Source organism: Thermobia domestica, chromosome 18 (genome assembly GCF_964235325.1).
Source record: "Thermobia domestica chromosome 18, izTheDome1.hap1.1, whole genome shotgun sequence".
Lineage (NCBI taxonomy): Eukaryota > Metazoa > Arthropoda > Insecta > Zygentoma > Lepismatidae > Thermobia > Thermobia domestica.
The window spans coordinates 18,572,533-18,595,416 of record NC_137471.1 but is presented as its reverse complement, the minus strand read 5'-3'; the positions used below and the strand labels follow the sequence as shown (position 1 = coordinate 18,595,416).

Below are 22,884 nucleotides of genomic sequence, written 5' to 3'. Positions count from 1 at the left end.
TTGCCGAGTGCTAAGGGGTGTGGTTATGGCTAAGCAGACGAACTACAGCACGATCAGGTGGCAAAGGGTAGACGTGGATGTGTACAAGATAAATGTGGCAATACCGCTAGCCTCTCATTTGCTAGCAACATTTAAAGGGAACCTGGAGCTCCGCCTTCAAATGCCAAGATGTTTGTCACGCCGTTTAACTTTACAAATGGTAACTTCTCGAATTCAATGAAAAGTAGATTACCGTAGAAGTTCGAAAAGGACTGTGTGTGTGATCAACTTCAGGTCGGGGTCCTTTTGGTTATCTTGCGGCCGTGGTGGCTCAGTGGTAGAGCGTTCACCTCTGGTGCATGGGATCCTTGTTTCCGATTCCAAGTCGTGCCAAGTAAACTTTGTGGTGGACAAATACTGTGCGTGGGTTTTCTAGGGGTTTTCCCGTTTTGTCCCACTTTCTTCATTCATTTCTCATCATCACTGTCTCCTTTAGCCTAGCCGACATAAATGTGGGGCATGACACTTGAAAGATTTCATGTTGATTATCTCATCAAAAAACTACGCAGCTGCAGAGAAAAATCAAATAGAAAGAAAGATCAATATGTTTTTTTTTTTTAAATGAAATAGAACAGTTTACAATTGAAGCGCTTGGATGATAAAGGTGGTATGTAACAAATTGAATATGATGGGAAAATTGACTTTCACAACTTTGCTCGTTAACATACCACCTTCATCGTTTTTAAATCTCTACACTAGACGAGGACTCACCAAATAATGTGTTAGGTAGCATGAGTAGCATATAACACGTGCATGAACAGCCAGAATGCAACATTTCGAAAAATGTAACATAACACCTTTATCCTCCAAGCGCTTCAATTTTGAATAAATAATAAATACCTAAGAGAGCAACTATTACAATATATTTTATAATAAAGAGTGATTGGACGGTTAAACAAAGCTGTTCATACAGTAATTACACCGAGTATAGTCAGCTAGTGTTGAAGAGATTTTCTTGTGTGTATGTGTGGTGTGATCCAAGGACGAATATTTCTCCCTGCGGCCGAGACCTTGATCTTAACCTTTCTCCTTTGAGAGAGAAAAGTGAATGACACGTGAAATGATGAAATGCTCTACAACACAGATTGACCTACATCAAGGTCTACTTAGCATAACATAAATTATTTCCCAACACTCTTCGTCGTCAATTTTTCTTTTCCTCTGCGGTTACTAATCACGAAGAAATTAAATATCGACTAAAAAAAGGGAATTCGTGTTATAATTCAGTTCAAAATCTCTTTTTGGTCGCGAATTCTGTCCAGGAATTTGAAGCTTAAAATATATAAAACGATAATCATGCCTGTTGTTCTGTATGGTTGTGAAACATGGTCGCTTACTCTGAGAGAGGACATGTAGACTGAAAGTATTTGAGAATTAAATCCTGAGACGAATATTCGGATCCAAGAGGAATGGGAATGCTGAATGGCGGAAACTTCATAACGAGAAACTACATACTTTATATGGTTCTCTACGAGTTCAAGTCTAGGAGGCTCAGGTGGGCAGGTCATGTAGCCAGGATGGAAGAAAGTAGGAACTCGTTTAAAGTCTTAACTGGAAGACCAATCTGAAAACGACCATTAGAAAGACCTAGGCGCAGATGGGAGGACAATATTAAGATGGACCTCGCAGAAATAGGAATACAAAGTAGAAACTGAACACAGTTAGCTATGGGTAGAAGTCAGAGGAGAGCTTTTGTGAACACGGCATTGAACCTCCGGGTACCATAGGACATAGAGTTAGTTAGTTAGTTAGTTTGGTTACTAATCAGGTTAAAATATGACTTACGCTCTTCAGCATCTGTTCTTGTTGATAACACAATAATAATACTAAATAAAAAATGCTCCTGCCTTAAATATTTGTTGTTTTCCTTTAATGGAATTTAGCGTATTTCACACAGAGAAAAGAAACTTATGTGTAGTACGTAAAAACGTAGGTTACATGCGTAAATCCTGTAGTTTTGGGACTTAAAGTATGACTATATATAATATCCTGTAGTAACGTATGTTTTAATTGAAAACGTATTTTTTTATAATACTTTCCGTATAAATGTTCCATCTATACGTACTTTCTATATGAAACAAAGTAATATATCTAGACGGTAAGGATTTCACATACAGATGGACGTTTGCAACATATAGCTGACGTATGTAACATACGTATGTAATATATGTCAGACTGTTAGATTCCAGACACCCTGCAGCAGCATGATGTAACATCTAATCGGGACTAAGGCAGTACGTATATACCATATGGATAACATATTATCCGTACAGATTTCCGTAGTAAACATGTGAATACCGCATATTTGTACAATGTACCGCTGTCAGGATAACGGAATTTTCTCAGTGCGGATTTAAGAAAGGAATTATTATTATTATTATTATTATTATTATTATTATTATTATTATTATTATTATTATTATTATTATTATTATTATGAGCACGATGGCTTAGTTGTAGATCTCCCATCTCTGCTCCAATAGTATCTGGTTTGATCCCAGCCTATGTGAGTTTGTTGTGTATGACACTGACTCTGTTAGTTTTCTCAGTTTTTCTTTCCTTTCACATTCTCATTCCCCTAATTTTTCACAACTATCCACTTTTAATAAATCACCCATCTTTTTAGCACACGCTTTCCACTGTAATTGGTTAACTGGGTGGGAATAAATAAGTTCACGGCTTCTCTCTGCCCCATGTTATAAGTTTGGAACTTTCTGTGTTCTAATTGTGATTCTCCACGAAACAAGTTAAAGCTCTTCCAATAAAAACGAGTCCACCTTCCGAGACGAGATCACTTTGACGTAACACTTCCGACATGGGATACAGCTGTCCCAATAGAAACAGATACACTTTCCGAGACGAGACGATGTTTATATAGAGTTTATCCAATTTGGTGAAAATCATTTTCTGTGTAACAAGTGTACTTATATTTTACTTTAAAAAAAAGAAAGAAAGAAATAAGTACGTTGCTAACACTTTAAATAAATTTCTGGATTGCTAAATGCAAACAGTGCACAAAGACAAGAAAAATTAACAAGATCATGAAAAATAATTTGGAGATTGTAAAATAAATCACTTTATTAAATACTTTCCCCGCTAGTCTAGGGGCTAGCGCGTGCATCTTTGGTGCAATTCCCGGTGGAAGAGAACTAACACATTACAGTGCTTTGAATTCCAACTGAAACTGTATGTCCACATCTCGAAGAGCCTCGATGCCCAAAAAGGATGCTAAACTACAAATACAGGAACCAAAATGTAATTTCAGAAGTATACCCGTGTGTGTTCGTGACCCAGTGGCTAATGTTTTCTACTCCCATGGTCACTGGTTCGATAGGAGATGTTTAGTGGTATGGATACCACAATAAACATTACAGTATATACCAGGATCAGTCTCTGTAATGAAAGGAACCTAAAACCGAAACGAACGAACGAAAAAGCTATACCCCTGGATGATATGCAATCCACCACAGTACTATAGTATTACAGGGTAGTATTAGCTCCAGGATATCATTAGCAAGCGGAGCATGTTATGAGGCAGTTACTTCTGAAGATTATTCCAGTGCTCTCCTGGCGGAAGTGCATGTAGTTCTGATCCTACCTTAGGCTGTAGGTCCACGTTTTATATAGTCTAAGTGCTGAAAGGGACACTGAACTCAAACATATCCATGCATCCATGTGCATAATAGTAATATTTTTACTTTCCTCACTTTCTTGCCTCTTACCGTGTATTCTATTTTATATAAAAATAAAGATAGCTTTCCTTTCGAGTCAATGAAGGTCCAAGAACTCTGAATAGAAATAAAGGCTCCACACAGTGGCGTATTTACGACTTTGCTTCGGGGACGGCTTTGCTAACTTTCGAGGGGGGAGGGGGCTTTGCCTGAAAATGTGAAAATTCTGCAAGATATTTCATATACTTTAATATAGTAAGTAAGATTTCTGGGGGGCTTAAGCCTGGAAGCCCCCTAAATACGCCACTGGCTCCACATATCATTGACTTCGTACCCATTGAGGTCACGCTTCGGCCCCTTTTTACTTCCCTACTTTGCTCCAGTTATTCATTCTTAATGGTGAACACGAGACGAGACATGTCTCGTCTCGATTCTCGTATCGCAAACGCTGTTTTATGTTACATGATTTATGGCGTAAAAACTATTAATTTGATAAAGTAATTGTACGAACATAATAAAGAGCATTTATCAATGTTTCAAGATGCGCAAGTCTTTATACCATATATTTAATGATAAATATAGTTTGAATATTGTTATATCACACCCTTCGGAACCTCTCGTGAAGCCGAAGTATTCTGACAACTTCTACTAACTAAAGCCAACTTTGTTCTTAAGGTGGGTGTAAAGAGACAAGCTTTGCCGATAGATGACACTACAGTCTTCGTATCTCTCTTATGTAGATTTTACCTTTCACGAAAATTTACGATTTCTCTTACAAGTTTCAGTCTAGAGACTTCAAATTTTTAAAGAAGGAACTTCATAACCTATCGAAGGCAACAATCCGTGCCATTTTTTTATTTAGAATTTATTTCATTGTTGAAACAGTTATATTGTTAAAGCTTTGAATATTCATTTCAACAATCAAGCCATTTAAACAATAAAGAAAATTCTATATAAAAGGTCGGCACGGATTGTTGCCTTTGATAGGTTATGGAGTTCCTTCTCTAAACATTTGAAGTCTCTAGGTTGAAATTTGTAAAAGAAATCGTGAATTTTCGTGAAAGGTAAAAAAATACATGAGAGAGATAAGAAGACTGTAGTGACATCTATTGGCAAAACTTGTCTCTTTAAATCAACCTTAATAGCGTGTAATTCCTGTAGATTAACGGTGGCCGGATCCAGCATTAAAATGAAGCCCGAGAGGCCACTCTATAAACATTTATCTATTCCAAAAATAGGTGGGTACTTTCTCCAAACCTAGTTGAGCCTCAACCTCAAGTGACAAACTTAACCCAAACTTCACTTGCTCTCAACCCTAACGGCTCCTCACGATCTCGCATCCTGATGAAAGTGCCCACTTATATGATTCATATACACTGCTTATTTTCACTTCTTAAATACTAACGGAAATTTAAAAAAAAAACTTAGTCGTCTAAATATGATTTTTAGTTCCTTTACATTTCGTAATTTCCTTAACGTAAGCGAATCAGTTATAGCGCGTATTGACGCAACAAGATAAATGCAACGTTTCCTCCTAGACCCCTGCTACTGCCTTCTTGAGTTGACAAGGATAGAAGCATATCCAGAGCTTCCTCGTTGCATCACACATAGATGAAGATTAAGATGACATTCTTTGAAATGAAAAGCATAATCAAGGTTGAATCAATTGCGAAAGTTTTTTACGCATTTACCAGCAAAAATATAGCCGATAAAGTAAAAAGAATAATAATATCAGAGAGACCCCTGAACTCAACAAAATTAAATCAATAATATTTGGTCCTGTTAGTAGACCAAACTTCTGACTGTGAGTATTCGTTTACATCCTTGTTTGTACTATAAGTAAAAATAAAGAAGCAAACGGATAATTTATGCTATACTCACTCTCGCTATTTAGCTTATTCTAAATACAAGGCATGATCAAAAAAGTACGGTGAATGTAATTGCACAGTGCCCTCTATGGATGTTGTATCCATTTCAACTAATAAGCTCCGTAGCCTAAACCTTTGATACAGTCAGTGTCGAGTGTAAACGAGTTGTGACATGTTAGTTGGTTTCCAGAGGCAGAAGAGTGAGGACGTGTTAAAAGTATTTGTCGCGTGCCTATATTAAGTTTTGTTTTAAGCTGCCAAAAAAGCTCAGGGATTGTCAGAATCAGGGTATGGAGATGAAGCTGTGGCATTGAAGACTGTTTACAAGTACTATGAGCGACTCAAAAGCGTCAAGGAGTCTGTTGAAAACAAGCAACGGTCGAGACGTCCTTCGACGTCAAAAGCAAATGAAAACGTGAAAAAAAAAAGTGGCACAAATGATTTGTTCAAACGGACGAATAACTATTCGAGAGCTTTACGAAGAACTGAACATCTCGTATAGGTCCGTGAAAAGCATTTTAACCACCGATTAAACGGGCAAATGGCTTCCTTTTTCACCATGATAACGTGCCATGACCCACCTTGCTTTTAATCCACAAAATTTTTGGCCGAAAAAATATTCCTGTCTATCCACATTCGCTGTACTCTCCAGATATAGCACCATGCAACTTCTGGCTCTTCTTGCAAATGAAAACCGTACTTAAAAGAAAACGTTTTGTCACTATTCCTGACGTTGACAGGGCCACGACTGAGCAGTTGAACGCCCTTCCAAAAGAAAACTTCCAGAAATGCTTCCTGTCATGGATTCAACGTTGGGATAAATACATTACTAGCCAACGATAGTACCTTGAAGGAGGAAATCAATTTTGGATGTAAACTTATTAGTTTGTTTCTAATAAAATTACTCACCGCACTTTTTGATCATACCTCGTAATAACTGAGTATTTTATGCTACACTCAATGTTACTCTTAACCTATTCTAAGCAATAACTGAGTATTTTATGCTACACTCGATGTTACTCTTAACCTATTCTAAGTAATAACTGAGTATTTTATGCTACACTCAATGTTACTCTTAACCTATTCTAAGTAATAACTGAGTATTTTATGCTACACTCAATGTTACTCTTAACCTATTCTAAGTAATAACTAAGTATTTTATGCTACACTCAATGCTACTCTTAACCTATTCTAAGTAATAACTGAGTATTTTACTCCTATTCTAAGCACTTGAATCATGAGATTAAATGAACTACAATTGCTACTAAGTGTTATTAAGCTGCGTACAGTTGTTAACAAAAGTGTATACCCAGATTTTTCTTTTGTTGTTAATGATCAACTTACGGATGTTGAATACATCCGCCATGTTAGTTTTTCATCTCATTGATAATTATACAGAGTGAATCAAAAGTCCAGAGCCATAGGCCGATACTTTATGAGTAAAGGTACAAAATACTGAAAATAGAGGAAAGTTGTTGGGAAAAGGTGGTTCTGAATGTAAAATGGTGGATTATTTTAAAATCATGCCAGCCCCTAACCATGCCAGTTTAGGATCCACAATGGTAAGGAGTCCCACGTTAAATGTAAAAGTAATGTTGGCAGTTCAGCAATCTGTTTTCTTGCGCCCTCATCACACTAACGGCACAGCATGGTTGGAAAACGGATTCGAGACGTTTTAAGATCCGTTACATAACAATGTGCACGTCCTTCGTTTCATTTTTGCTCCGTTGAAAGAGCTTCTTAAACTGGAAACATTGCTTTTTAATTTCGAATAGGGCGCCTTATCAGCGTGGAGCCGAAACTGTTTTAGATTTAAAATAATCTGTTTAAAACAACTTTTGTCTCTTTCCATTTTGACACTTTTTAAACTCATAACAGAGTTGGCCTATGGCCCCGGAATTTTCATACACCCGGTAGAGGATAATTTTAATTCTATGCTCCTAAAAATTTGGGAACTTAAAATTTTTAGAAGCTTTAGCTCCTAAACAAAGTATGATCAAAATTATATAGATTATCGTTTTGTGTTGTTATTTCTTTCTATGTGTAAGTATGTTCAGTTACATGACACTTCATGTGAGCTGGTTCATATTCATTGAAATCTGACTCTGTTAATGATTAAATATTCCTAAAATTCACACTGAGTAGGACTACGAGTGTAGAGTAATCTTAAGACAAACTTTGTATATCATTTTCTGTTAATTTTCTAGTCTGTTTCTGTTAATTGTAGATCAATGATGGCCAGTATATAATGTCCAGGGGTCTACAACAAGATACGAGAAATATATATTTCTAGTCCATTTTTCTCGCCCCCACCCTTTACATAACAGTGTTCGTTGAATGTGTATAAGTTATACATTTTTCTGCGTCTTTGTTCAACTCCTTCTTCGCAACTTTACTTGTGTTTCATGTGTGAAGCAGTGATGGATGATTCTATATTGTATCATTGCCTTTCCTGCTTGACATTTGCATCTTTGAGTGTCAAGCATTACACTGAAAGATAATTACAAGGTTCATCAGAGTTCAAACGCGTCAGAAACACATAAAAAGGTAACCTATGTGTTTCTCATACAAGAGATAGTTAAAGTTTAATCGGCCTGTAAAACTTGTCGTTTAGAATATTGAATATACTACTGGGCCCAAACAGTGTTTTGTTAATTCTTTTTGTATAGGCTATGTTCAAATATCACGAATAAATGTGAAATTTTATTTGAAATATTCAAAACATGGTATCTTGACTAAGAAATGTCACACAGAGAATCAAACAAATGAATGTTCTGGCTAAAGCAGAGAACATCTTTAATCAACTATAAAATCGTGCACTAATGTTGCAGCGATGATAATTCAGTTGCTTTTTGGGTCACCGGATATGTTGGGGTCACCGAATCTCATTTGGTCACCGGTCTGTCTGGATTACGTGTCTGTCTGGGCCTCTGAATCTGACTGGGACATCGGGTCTGTCTGGGTTAGCGGGTCTGTCTGGGTCTCTGGATCTGACTGAGTCGCCGGGTCTGTCTGGGTCACCGGGTCTCTGAGTCACTGGGTCTATCTGAGTCTCTGTATGTGACTGAGTCGTCGGGGCTGTCTGGGTCACCAGGTCTCACCGGGTCTGTCTGAGTCTCCGTATCTGACTGACTTGCCGGGGCTGTCTGGATCACCGGGTATGTCGTGGTCTCTGGCTCTGATTGTGTCACCGTATCTCTCTGGGTCACTGACTCTGTCTGAGTCTTCGGATCTGACTGAGTCGCCGGGCTATCAGGGTCACCAGGTCTGTCTGACTTACCGGGCCTGACTGGGTCACCGGGTCTCTCTGGGTCGCTGGGTCTGTCTAAGTCTGCGGATCTGACTGAGTCGCCAGAGCTGTCTGGATTACCAGGTCTGTCTGGGCTACCGGGTCTCAATAAGATCACTTGGTCTGTCTGAGTCTCCAGATTTGACTGAGTCGCCAGCTCTGTCTGGATCACTGACACTGTCTGGGACACCGGGTTTTTCTGGGTCGCCGGATCAGACCAGCTCCAAGAAGAAAGACTCAAGCCTGTATGATGAGGACAAAAGTCGTGACGCAAGTAACTCATGACCCATTCCTTTATTGGCATGGAGGTCAGTTAGAGACTGGAGCTACGAATATTTGAAGGTAATTGCATGAAATTTACAATTTCCATTTTCAGAAAAACAAGATACCAACGGTATAATGGATTTTGGTAAATAAGAGTTAAAGACAATATTTTCAGAATAAAAACTCAAGTTTTGATTCAGATGTATTATGGTGGCTAGCTTCCTGTTGTACATGGACTTAAGAAAAATACCAAGTCATATATTTTTTTATTTTCCTTCGCCGGCTACTGTTTGGCTATCACTGTTCTAGATTATACTATTTAAACTTCCGTTCTTCTTACCTCGTTCTCTTCATTAAGATAATCTAGGAAGTAATACAAAGCATTCTCAACCCCACTACTTCTTTTCATAATCCCATTCTTTCAAGCCTTCAATTAAAAACAAAAACAAAAGATAATTGACAATTATTAAGCCATTAATTAACATTCATCATCATCCTCATCATAGGTTTTCTGCCCTTACTGGCAGGTCACTTGCGGCAGCTGTGAAGCTTCCATGCTCCACGGTCCTCCGCTAACCTCTTCGTCTTCGCGTACGATCTTTCTGTTTTTATATCATCCATTAATTGTAGTCTCCTTCGCCCTCACCCTCTGTTTTCCGCCACCATACCCTCTAGGACGTCCCTCATGATACAATTTCTTCTTAGGCAATATCCCAACCAGTTTCTCTTCCTCTTCTTAATAATATTTAAAAGTGTTCTTTTCTCCCCCACCATTTCTAACACCCTGTCATTCATTTTCAGCTCGACCCAACTAATTCTTCCCATTCTTCTCCACATGGAGTGCCCGCGGTGGCTCAGTGGTAGAGCGTTCACCTCTGGTGCTTCGGGTCCCGGGTTCGATCCCAGCCCCCGCCAAGTGAACTTTGTGGTGGACAAACACCGTGTGCGTGGGTTTTCTCGGGGTTCTTCCGTTTCCTCGCACTTTCATTTCATTCATCACTCATCATCACCGTCTCCTTTAGTCTAACCGGCATAACCGTGGGACGTAAAACTCAAAGATTTCATTTTCATTTCATTCTTCTGCACACCATTGTTAAATTCTAATTAATATTTTTGAAAAAATAAGAATTACCGTTGTAACTTGGATCGTTAGTTGCCTTTAGTATTGCCCAAGAGACGAGATCTACATTTTAAAATTCGAAATGAGACGAGAACAGTCTCGAATTTCGTGGGCTACACTAGTTCACCTTAAGATTGATTTAAAGGGACAACTTTTGCCGATAGATGGCACTACTGTCTTCGTATCTCTCCCATGTATTTTGTACCTTTCACGAAAATTCACAACTTCTTTTACAATTTTCAGCCTACAGACTTCAAATTTTCAGAAAAGAAACTTCATAATCTATCGAAGGCAATAAATAATCTGTGTCGATTTTTTATTTAGAATTTTCTTCATTGTTGAAATGGCTTGATTGTTGAAATGGATATCCAAACCTTTAAGAATGGAATTGTTTCAACAATGAAGAAAATTCTAAATAAAAATCGCCACGGTTTGTTCCCTTTAATAGGTTATGAAGTTCCTTCTCTAAAAATTTCAAGTCTCTAGGTTCAAATTTGTAAGAGAAATTGTACATTTTCGTGAAAGGTAAAAAAATACATAGGAGAGATACGAAGACTGTAGTGACGTCCATCGGCAAAACTTGTCCCTTTACACTAACCTTAAGTCCTTAGATCTGAAGCACTGTTTAAGTGGTACATATTTCACAATATAACACTATTAAATTGTTAAAATGATTGCACGAACACTGAAGAGCATTTATCAACATTTAAAGATACACATTTCATTACACGCAGTGGTTCGCAAACTTGATCTTACTGAGACCCACATTAAATAGTAAAAAAAAGTATTTTGTGACCCACCTACTTTTCTCCAAAAACACTTTGATATTCTTTCTCAATAGGTGTGTCATATGAAATTGTACGCATGTGCAGAGAGGGTTAAAGTGTTTCCATATAAAGGACACAGATCTAACACAACTTCCGACGTAATGCCCTATCCCATGACAGATTTTGAGTCAGGGGGCCGCGGTCACCTCTGGTGCTAGGGGTCTCGGGTTCAAACCCTGCTCCCGCCAAGTGAACTTTGTGGTGGACAAACACCGTGTGCGTGGGTTTTCTCGGGGTTCTTCCGTTTCCTCCCACTTTCTTCATTCCACCATTTCATTCATTACTCACCATCACCGTCTCCTTTAGCCTAACCGTCATAACCGTGGGACGTAAAACTCAAAAATTTCATTTTCAGATTTTGAGTCACCCACTCTCTTTCCATTCTAACCCAGCATCTGTACTGGCTGTACAACAATGCCGAGGCTTTGAGTAACCACATCCTCTTCACCTCATTAACAAACGCTTCCAATTTTCATTTTCTGAATAGTGCTTCAAAACATAATGTTTCTGCATCAAAATAAAAATTTTCAATCAAGGAAACACTTCTCGCGACCCACAAAAAAAACTGCCTTAGACCCACCAATGGATCGCGACCCAGACTTTGAGAAACACTGCATTACAGAAACGAAATAAAATCGTTGAATGTAAAGTTCTACGATTATGTAAGCTAAGAGAGACGATGATTAAGGCAAGTGAATGATGATGGAAGAATTGGTGGAATAAGAAAGTGGGAGGAAACCCCATGAAAACTCACGGACACGATGTTGTCCAGCACAAATTTACTTGGTTGGGGCTCGAACTGATGACCCCACGCACCATAGGTAAGCGCTCTGTCACTGAGCAACCATGCCCTCCCAAAAAAAAAAAAATCATTACAGAATATACTTTTAATAATGAAAATGTGGTTTGAATTAGTGCTGTCGAATTTTTGTGATATTTGCGGTTTTCGGTTTTTGAGAAAACCGGTATTCTGAAAACCGAAAATCGCAAATTGCGGTTTTGGAAACTGAAACCGCAACTGCAAAAGCGGTTTTCAAAACCGACATTTCGGTTTTATGAAATTTCCCTTTTTTCAAAAACCGGTTTTCGTTTTTTTTCAAAAACCGATTTTGACAGAACTAGTTTCAATGTGTTACATTACATCCTTTATTTACCTCCCGTAACGCGGAAGAATTCTAATAATTTCTAGATGAAGCTAAGAAAAAAAAATTAGGACATAACAAGACAAGGAAAGGATTTTTAAGAATTGGGATAAACTTCTACAAAATTTCCGAGCTGTGACGCAACTAGGCTAGAAGTCGACATGGGCATGAACTTGCTTTGCCTTAGCGCTCCTTACCCACCCTCTGTAACCAACCAAACCAAAACGCTCCCCGACTACACCTGATATTGGCACCACACAATAATTCTCCTATTCCATTTTTTTCCCCCTTCAAATGGTAATGTTTGATTTCAAAATTGCAGTACATAATTTAACATAAAACACCAAACTAATTAGTATTTGATTGCCAAATATTTTGAAAGTAGCATGCTTGAGATATTCTTGTAGTCTTATCATAATAACTGCAAATCACAATGTTTTTTGAATTATATCGGGATGTGCATATGTGTAGAATGAATCAACAGTCTGTTGCTTCAGAATAGAATATTTAATTATGACAAACAGTCAAGTTTTTTTTTTTTTTCCTTTCGTGTATTATACTCGAACATTTTGAGAATCTCTTAAGTTGATGTAAGTTAAATGTAAACACAAATAAGCTGGAACTGAAATTTAACTTTATGGGCTCTTTTGGCTGCAAAGGTTTTTACGATGTGCTCAAAAGATAGTTTTGAAGCTAATTTATGCTCTATGGATATGATCCTAAGGTTAGTCAGTCGTTGTCCTGTTAAGTTTCTGAGGTAATTTTTTAAATGATTTTAGTTCGCTAAAGCTTCTTTCCTTGCCTTATGGTGAAAATAAATATTTGCTGAGTTTGGCGGCCCTTCCAATCCGGCACCCGGAGCACAAGCCCCATTTGCCCCCTCTTAATTACGTCACTGTTTCCGAGACAAGACGAGAAAAGTTTATTTTTTGTTTCGTCTCATATCATGGACAATGCTTCCGGGAATAGAACCCGGACTAACACGCGTCAACGTCAGGTACACTACTCAGTCAGCTATAATGGAAAACATTATCTCAAATCGACGTACTCGGTTCAAAGCTTTGAGAAGAAAACTTGAGGGAAATCGTCTATTACTGACTAATATTGACTAGTGACTACTGACTATACAATTGTCTGATAAGAGAGCGGCACGAATGCTAAGTAATAGTGCTTATCTCAGCTAGAAAGGGCTTTGTAGTTCGATTCCAGGTTATGTGGGTTTGCGATGTACAACATTGTGTCGGTAAGTTTTCTATGACCTCATGTGTCGGTAAGTTTTCTCCGACCTCACATTTTCATTCCATCACTTTCATTAATAATTCCTTTTCATTAATCTAGAGAGCAAAATCGTGGAACGTTAAATTAAAATTTCCGTTCATTTTAAGTGTCTGGCAAACATTAGTCTAAAATATAAACTGTCTTGCACTCGTACTTTGTTTGCTGCAGGCGACAAGGGTGCGGAAAAAGTGAATTGTCTACGTTCCTCGTAAACTGCACGGTTTGTGTGAGAAAGATATATATGAAAACGTTAAAAGAATACGGAACTGGGATGCGCACAGCAATCTCTTCCGTCGCTACAAAAAAAACTAGATGGTTTACGTGACCTGTGGAGTTGGTTGGCTTCTTCATCTCTCTCTAGTGACCTCCAAGAGAAAATTCGAAGGGCAAAAGAAGACGAGGGAGATGATTGGTTTGGGCAGTGCTCTCTGCCCTTGGAGAGAGAGTAGAATGGGGTGATAAGAGCGAGACACAGAGCCTTGGCCCATTTTCATGAACTTTACGCTTTTTTAATGTCGTTCTCTGCACAACAGCAATAACAACAACGGAAAGTAAGGGCGGGAGGGGAATGCAAATAGTGATGTCGTCTCTTCCCTCCCCCCTCCAGGGAAGAGGAGCGAAAGATGCTCATTGATTGAGGGAGTGGGTCAAGGATGCGAGCGCCGCGTTGCTATGGTTACGCTACACGCCCGCCCAACAATTCCATTTCGGAACCAAACCAACTGCGAAGCGATCTAAATGTATTCCTGCCTCTCCGAAGGTCAAGGTTACAGGAGTCCTGCGCGCGTGCGTCTAACGCCTTGTGGAATATTTTTCAGGGTCGACACGAGGGTTGCTAACCGTGCGAAGATGTACCGAACTGTCGGTTTGAAAAGTCACCAGCCAAACGGAAGAAATGCGATGGAGAAATGCACGGGATAAAGCCAATGGACGCTCTCGCATTGCTGCCCCACCCAAAAGCATTACGTCACTCGGCAATTGATCTGGTAAAAAAAAAACGTGAAACTTCGTTCCAAATCAAAGAACAGTTAATGCACGTCATTTCTTGCTTTTCTTTTTAAATCGAATGGGCGTGCATAAACACTGAGTATTCTTGTTTTATTCTTAAGAAATTCTGGGTTTGAATCTCGTAGTGTTTATGTCTGAGTTTTCTGCCCGAGGGCAGATTCTAGCGCATTTACCTTAATACTGTTAAGTGAAGTCACTAAGATAGTTTGGTAGCGGCCAGTTCTTTCCCCCTGTGGTTGAAAAGCGTTATAGCAGGACCGCATTTAGAAGGGGTGCAAAGGTGCACGTGCACCCTCCCCTTCGTTGTTAATATACACTACCTAAAATGATAAGCTAGCAGTGAGTTTTGCAAAATCAATAGTTTAAGTCAATTCTCTGAAGGTTGAAGGAAAAGAATTCATCGAGAGCAGACACTTAGCATTTCCAAAAGAATTCCTCATTCACATCACAAATGCCTAAAGGCATTTAAGAAACTCAAATTTAATTCAAATGTAGTAGTAGTTATTGGTGCACACCCCCCCTCAGAGAATCCTGGATCCAGCCCTGCATTATGGTATACTGGAAATATTGATGCGCACGCGACAAGATTGTCGCGGCCACGAACGGTCTCAAGGGGAAGCTTAGACCTTCGTGGTGGACTGGTAGGATTCTCAGTGTTAGAAAGTTGTAGAACACCGATTCTATCATTTGCATTTAAAGAACAACGAATAGTTTGTTCACGCTCCCAAGTAAGCTCAGGTAGAATTCAAAATATAGGTTTTATATACACGAGCGCTTAACTAATTTATGGGCGTACTGACAGGGTGTGAAGACACCGATATAGAGAACGATAGCCAAGAACAACAAGTATTTATATACCGCCAGAGGATAATTATATCACAACAAGATTAATTCATTTCAGGGCCACTATTTATGTGGGCCAGGGTTCGAGTCTCAATGTAGCCACCAACTTAAGTCAGCGGGTACATATCCCAACGATTCGGTTATCAAATTATGTGCGTGACGCGAGGTATCGCATGTCACAGGCCGACAACAATTATGTTGCGCGTGCACATTCCACCAATCTGTCACCAAAGTATGTCTTGGTGGAGGAGGTTGTTATTAGTACAATAATAATGAACAATAGCAAGAGGTAGCCTTGAAAAAGGCTGTTTATATTGATAGCAAGAGGTAGTCTTGAAAAAGGCTGTTTATATTGATAGCAAGAGGTAGCCTTGAAAAAGGCTGTTTATATTGGGACTTCAAATTAGTCCGTGTCAAAGAGGAGCTATGCAGCTCGGATGATAGATGGTTAAATGACATACAATTTCAATAACAACCGAGTGAAGGCGCAAAGGCGCAGATGTCCATCTCAAGCAAACAGGCTATCGAATGACCACTCGTCAAGGGGACAGCTTTTAGGGTCCCGGAACAATACAGATAACAAAAGCAAGGCGGTTTTCGTCTGAATGAGGACGAGTGAGGTCAGTACGCAAAAGAACAATAATTACGAGTATTACGATATTAGCGAGAAGGCGTCAGCGAGTTGGAATACCACTGCTATCAGCCAGTTCAGAATACTTGGCAAATTAGCATATCAAAGACATATTATATCATTATAATTAGACACGAGATTGCTGCTCGAATTAATAGAGATCTAGGAAATCAAAAGTAATTAGCAATTCACACAAACGATATTTAAGCAACAAAAGGTTTCAAAGTAATTTTGAAACTACTTGGGAGGTGATCCCCTTTACAGTTAAGCGACTTTATGAAAAGAGAATGCAAATGACAGTTACATGAAAACATTAAATAAACAGTGATAACCCACCTGAGGTCCGTGGTCCTACCTCCAGGCACTCTAAGTCGAGATGGGAAGACTCCGGGGCTATCTTCGACGCTGCTGTAGCCGTTTCGTACGCACCAGGTAGCACAATCACTTAAAAGCACTAAGAACACTATTACGAGAAACTTACTTGTACTTCGAGCGGCTGAAATACAAGAACAGGATAGACGGACGATGATCAGGACTTCATGTAAGACGATGTCGTCACTGAGCTTCGTACGGGATTAGAAGTCTTCGGAATATTTGGGACTTCGCACAGGCTGGTCTTCTCCTGGATGGATGATGGAATAGAGGTGAGACGAATGGTGAATGCAGTTCCCAGATTCGAACTACGTCCAACAGGATTTCATTCCACAGGTCATCTGCCTTCTCCAGTAGACTACAACATGGGCACGTCGATACGAGGCGTTAATATAGATATTGAGAAAGAATTATGAAACGTTCACCAAAAGGGAAGTATTGAGAATGTTTTTGGAATGACGTAAACAATGCAAGTTCGAGTTAGGAAGAATTTTATTAGCTGGCTCGAATAAGTCCGTAGACTGAATACATTACAGGGTGACTTCCTACATGAGGTTTTCTACGTAACTCAGCGTTAGCACAGGTTAACTAATAGTGTTTTAGGAAGCATTTAGGTACACAAAAGTTGAGTTTAATGAGAGATCTTGAGGAGATCCGTGAAGAGCCAATGCTCAGATTAGGTAAGCAGAATCTGAGTAATAATAACTAAGTTTGTAGGTTGACTGTATACTCACAGTGAGAACTGAAGTACTGTCCAGTTGAGCACTTAGGATTGAATTAGTGATAACACACACTGCTCGTCTCCAATGATGAATCTTTATGAAATATCCGTGGTGGAAGGAATACCGTCCTTACGCCGTATGATGGAAGTTAACAGTCACTGCCGACACAATAGCACAAGTCGGTGAGGGATGTAACAAAGTTTCTCCCGACCGAAGAACGGGCTATAACAAGAGTGTCAACGTTCCGGCGTAGTTCCAAGTTAGACTGTGGACGATAAGTCCATGTCTTAGAGTTTGATGGAACTTTACCCGAAGGAAGCAACAAGCTGGAGCTTGTGCCACTCCTAAAGGTGATCGGAATTCCCCCGAAGGGGGCAACGGGCGGAGGCCCGCGCCTCTTCGAAAAACTATGGAATAATCCCCGAATTGACGAATTCTATGAATTGATTAATTTCTCTAGAGAGATGTTCTCACTTTTTGTTCGACCTTATCATTTTCACACGGCACTAGGGTAGGGACGTGTGAAGGCAGGGGTAAGTCAGGGTTTTACCTGATTGGATTTCGAATTATTTATTAAACGAATTTAAGTTTCTGCGACTGCGTAAGCAGGCGGAGGGCGTATCCTAAAAGCTTCCTGTACATGGAAAAATTTACTGATACAAAAACCCTGATAACCTGAGAAGGTTAACATTTGACCTCATGTGTACAAAGAGTCAATTTTAGTTACAGATAGTACAATTTACTGAGACAATTTTAATTACACCGTGACTCTCCAGACACATTATATTTTCAATAAAATTTCAAGAGTTCAAAAGTTCAAACTTTGCAAGTGTGCTTTAAAAATTAACGACTTATGTCTGTGACAATTTATATTACTAAAACGTCCAAAAACAGAGTGAATAATCAAATTTATAATCGAACACTTGTGGTCGTATTACGGGAAGATGAGACTCTGTGTCATAGTTATTGAATATATGGTTGACTAACAAAATAACCTTTTTAACCTTTAAGTTAACTAAACGAATTTCATATTAATTCTGTCGTTTCTATTTATTTAAGATTTTGATAACCAAAAAGTAGGAATCTATTACTTTCCTGTAGTAGAAAATATTATCTTCTCTAGACGAGAAAGGTTATAGTTTAACTGATTCCTGAGCAGACAGTCAGCTGGCTGGGAGGGATGAAGCAGACATAGTATTTCATCCAACAAAAAAAAATAAAGACAGCGGGAGGAACTTGAATGCGCGAAGAGAATGACTAACATTTCCCTGCTCTCTCGTTCTTCCTTGTTTTAAGATTTAAGGAAAAAAATAAACTTGTCTACGCAATTAGAAAAATAATTGTCGTTAATTGTTTGAGTAATTGTGGAGTGTGGCAAAAATTTTGGCGCCAATTGAGATGGCGCGTGTGGCACACTACAGTCGACGCCCCTTAAGGAAAAAAAAAATTTTAGTTTGCTCCGACAAATCTAAACATTTTTTTTTTTTTTACTTAGGGCTAATGGCAAAATAAATTTTCAGAGTTGGCAACACTTTCATGTTAAATGAGTTTTTACTTTGGGTTGGCAACATTGACTTTACCTATGGTAGGTCGCAACACTGTTGTATGTTCGAGCAATACTACATACTAAGGTTAATTAAAATTGAAATAGAACATACCCTAACTCAATATAAGAGAACTCATATAGTATATAGTGACAATTTCATAATAAGTACATAAAACTAAGAAATGACACGATTAGTGAACTTTAAACTACATGATTGGATCATAAACTCAATGATGCTAATCAATACGCTATACCTATAGACATTTACAAAGTATGTATATGAGCTTAAACTAAATGCATTAATTCTTTAAACCTTTATAACTTTTCTCCATATGTACCTTAAAATTTTACATGTAAATTTAAATGATTTTATTTTTAATAATAATTTCCAAAATTATTAAGATTTTCTAACAATTGTGCTGATAGAATAAAAATAATATGAGACCAAGTAATTCGTATGCGATAGCAATATCGAATTGTATTTGCAAAGATACAAAAACAAAAGGAAACAGAATTACCAAATTCTTGTTTATCTACGGAAACATAATAAGGAAGTAGACACATAGTTGACCTTACTGAACCCAAACAAACCATTAAAGGATAAGAGATGAACTTGACCTACTTTTTAGACTTAACGGTACATTTTCTTTTTAACTTTTTCTTTTTCTTTTAAAAAAAAAAAACTACCCTAAACCATTAACACATTCAGCTTGGTCTCGAGCTGATATATGATATTTTCTACAGAGGGGTAAACCACAGAAGATGAAAGAATTCAAGAATCTGTATATAGACTCATATATATATTCTTCAGCTACACAACTAAACTTTGAGATATTTTTTTTTTTTTTTTTTTTTTTTAAACTGTTTCTTGTCCCTACGTTAACGGAACCATTCTATTTGGAAACAGATGTTTCGAGATTGTACCTTTTACACATATGACTAATATATTGTAAGTGTAAATTACAGCTACCTTTTAGATGTACGTTTAACAAATTAATGATGCAAATTATCATTGCATTGGATTAGACAGAATACTATTGTCACACTTTTATTCTTATATAATTAATATAACGTACGAGGTATTATAGACCTCCTGATTTGAAACATTATCGTTTTCAATACGATTATTATTAGCATGGATGTTGTTGGCAACATCAATATTAATACTATTATTACTAGCAACAATGTTATGGTGGCTATTTCTTATGCATTTTGTTACTTTAATTATTTCGAATTTATAGCTACAAGCATTAGTTTGATCAGTTTGTATCAATTGTTATAGAAATTGATAATGAATCCTTCATAATTGATTTACAAAATGGCAAAGCTTACGAGATAACATGAAAATTGATTCTCTCACTGAAAGTGTTTTAGAGTACAGGTGAAAGACCTTTTGTACATTTATGTGGGAAATATAAAATCACTATGCCACAATGATATTATGATACAGAGCAAGAAATTACAGATATGAAAAATATAAGCTATTTATGCGTTATGATCTTATGAATCCGTTAAATGACGCATAAGTAAGTTAAGTAAGTTAATTGTTACTTCAATGATGTTAACTTACGTGTAATTAAGGAGATTTCTGAACAACAAACAATAGATAGTTCTAAGATTAATTAACATACTGACTTCTAGTATGGTTGAAATAATTATATTCTTTGCGCGTGGGACGCAAGTTGCACAATTTTTGTTTAAATAGAGTATTCTAGAAAGGGATGATGATGCCTTTCGTACTAATGACTCAACATAAATAAATCTACTAAAGTTTAATAATTAGGCAATTCATAGACAATTCTCGCTTGAAATAGGAATATTTGAGTTATAATTGAACATTTACAATTAACGATAAAATACTAATGGTTTTAATTCGCTAATAGCTAATTAATGTGAGCTCGTCCACGCTACTGGACTAGATGAGCGGTTAGAAGACCTTTAAACTATCATAATATTTCTATATGTATTGCCTATAATTAATTATACATACTACTTTAAAAGCTTTTTCAACACATTATAACTACATTGTTAACAAGCATAGACGATTATTGGAATCAATATGAGGTTTTCAATTAATCGGCATCAGATATGGGTACTTAATCATACTAAATTCATACATTTTTCATCCTTGTTTAAGGGCACAAATTATACACAATTATATCGCTACACTTGAATTTCTTACTAAAATTCGCTTTACAATTAACCTCTAGATTAAATGATTTCAATTACATATGGCGAGAGCTCGAGAATCCTTAAGTCACTGTTGTAGATCAAACAATTGATCTTCAAATAACAAATTAACGATAATTAAACTTCGGATGAGAGAGTTTTACATTAAGATTTTCCTTTTTGAGAGGGGCGGCTTGGCTTTTTGAATGAGATTGGATGACTTGTTACGTTTTAGTAATAATTGCATGAATTTCATTAGCAATTTTGAGGCGTCTGATTTCAACGCAGAAAAAGATAATAATGGCTTAATTTAGTAGAACATTTAGACAAATACACAATTAACTCGGCCGTGGGCAACTTTACTAGGCTTTCTGGTGCGGACAACCTTTTACTCAAGGAAGAATGAACGGAAACGGTTATTGGTGCTCCTAAGATGACTAATACGTAATGATATAACACATAAAACTAACTTCAATATGTCTGAAAGATTTTCTCGCTTGACAATAACCTTGGAGCGGATGGCGCTCGGAATCACTTTCATACAACAGAAAACTTACTCAGTATAGCAGGCCTGTTCAGAAGGGCCGCTAATTCGCACTTTTACCACATTTACATATTTCTGCAAAGGAAACAAGACACTTGGCCTCCTTTTCCTTGCGTTTTATTCGCCTTTTTATCGCATTTTGTCTTCTGGGAGAAGACAGAGGGGCTGCAAGAAAATGCGCCCAGGTCGGTAAATTTACGGACCTATTGAATCAACATAAGCATGGCTGGACCTAGACTGACGCAAAGAGGTGTGGTCACTCCGAAAAGATGACGACAGCTGTTTTACGCGTGTAGGCAGCAATTCGCAATCGCTATTTCGAGGACAGTTCGAAGACACTGTCGATAGCAATCTAGCACAAAAGGGAGATATGTATTCTACATATCAAACGCAATCTATAAGAATTTCAACAAGATGCGAGGGGAGTACTACTTAACCCAAAACACTACAATTGAAAATTAGCGAGATTAGAAATTGAGCGGAAGCACCTGAGTTTGATGATTACGTCACATGGGCTGACGACATTTTTACGTCCGACACAGTTGCAATTAGATTTTCAGATTGATACTTTCCACATTACTTTAATACTATACGGCCATTGCAATAAAAAGATATTTAACTAGAGCAGTATACAACATTTTCATTAATTAATAGGTTTCAATATTCCTGAACAAACATACATGAATGCACGCAATTTCTCAATTCATGTCTAATAATACTCCTAAATGGATACATTTTCATTGAAAAGTTCTACATTTGCCGTGAGATTTAAATAACTTCTGTTACTAGAAACGATTAGAAACGCTAAATCGTTGTACAACTTCAAAGATTTCAAAGGGTCATCCGTTTTGACACATTTAACTAAACGCAAATCAATAAGAGTTGATTCTAGGTGTTTGACAACAAGATTTTTGTCGACTAGCGGTAATAAAGCAACAATTTGTATTCTCGGATTCGGACCAGAGAATGCGAAAAGAACTGAAGGTCGTAACTCTTCATGATACTCAATTAAATTGGAGAGATAATGTAAAGACATGGTTTTGATGCCGTGAAATATAATTTCTGAACTATTCGCTAGGCTAGTCTGGAAATGTAATTCATACCATTTTCGGAATCGTAAGCCGCTTAGATTTTGAACAATTTCCTCTTGTTCTGTTAATCCGTAAGTGGGATTAAACAATTCAAATTTAGGCAAAACTGAACGTTGCGCAAGTAGGTACTTAAATGAAGAATCTTGCATGAGAACTTTGTCTTCTTTGTAGACAGGGTAATACAATTTATGATGTCCAAACATTTTGACAACTAATTTTCCTTTCTCTCTCTCTACTAAACTACTGAAATACGAACGAGTGACGAATAAATGAACGAACGAGTGGATATCGTCACAAACATAAAACAAATTGACTTTCTCTCAATGATCAATGACTTAAGTAATTAAGTTTTACATGAATCAAATAACTGCACTTCACTTAATGAGTTAAGAATTCTCACGCCTCCGTTTTTCTTTACTACTACTATTATACCTTCTTATTAATGTTACTAGGAAGAAGA

At 37.6% G+C, this 22,884-nt stretch overlaps 1 pseudogene across 1 annotated transcript in view; it reads right to left on the bottom strand.

Annotated features, from left to right (window-relative positions):
- Nucleotides 1-22,884, bottom strand: part of LOC145676070 (mitochondrial coenzyme A transporter SLC25A42 pseudogene) — a 70,859-nt pseudogene that overhangs the window by 6,718 nt on the left and 41,257 nt on the right. The window lies entirely within an intron of this gene.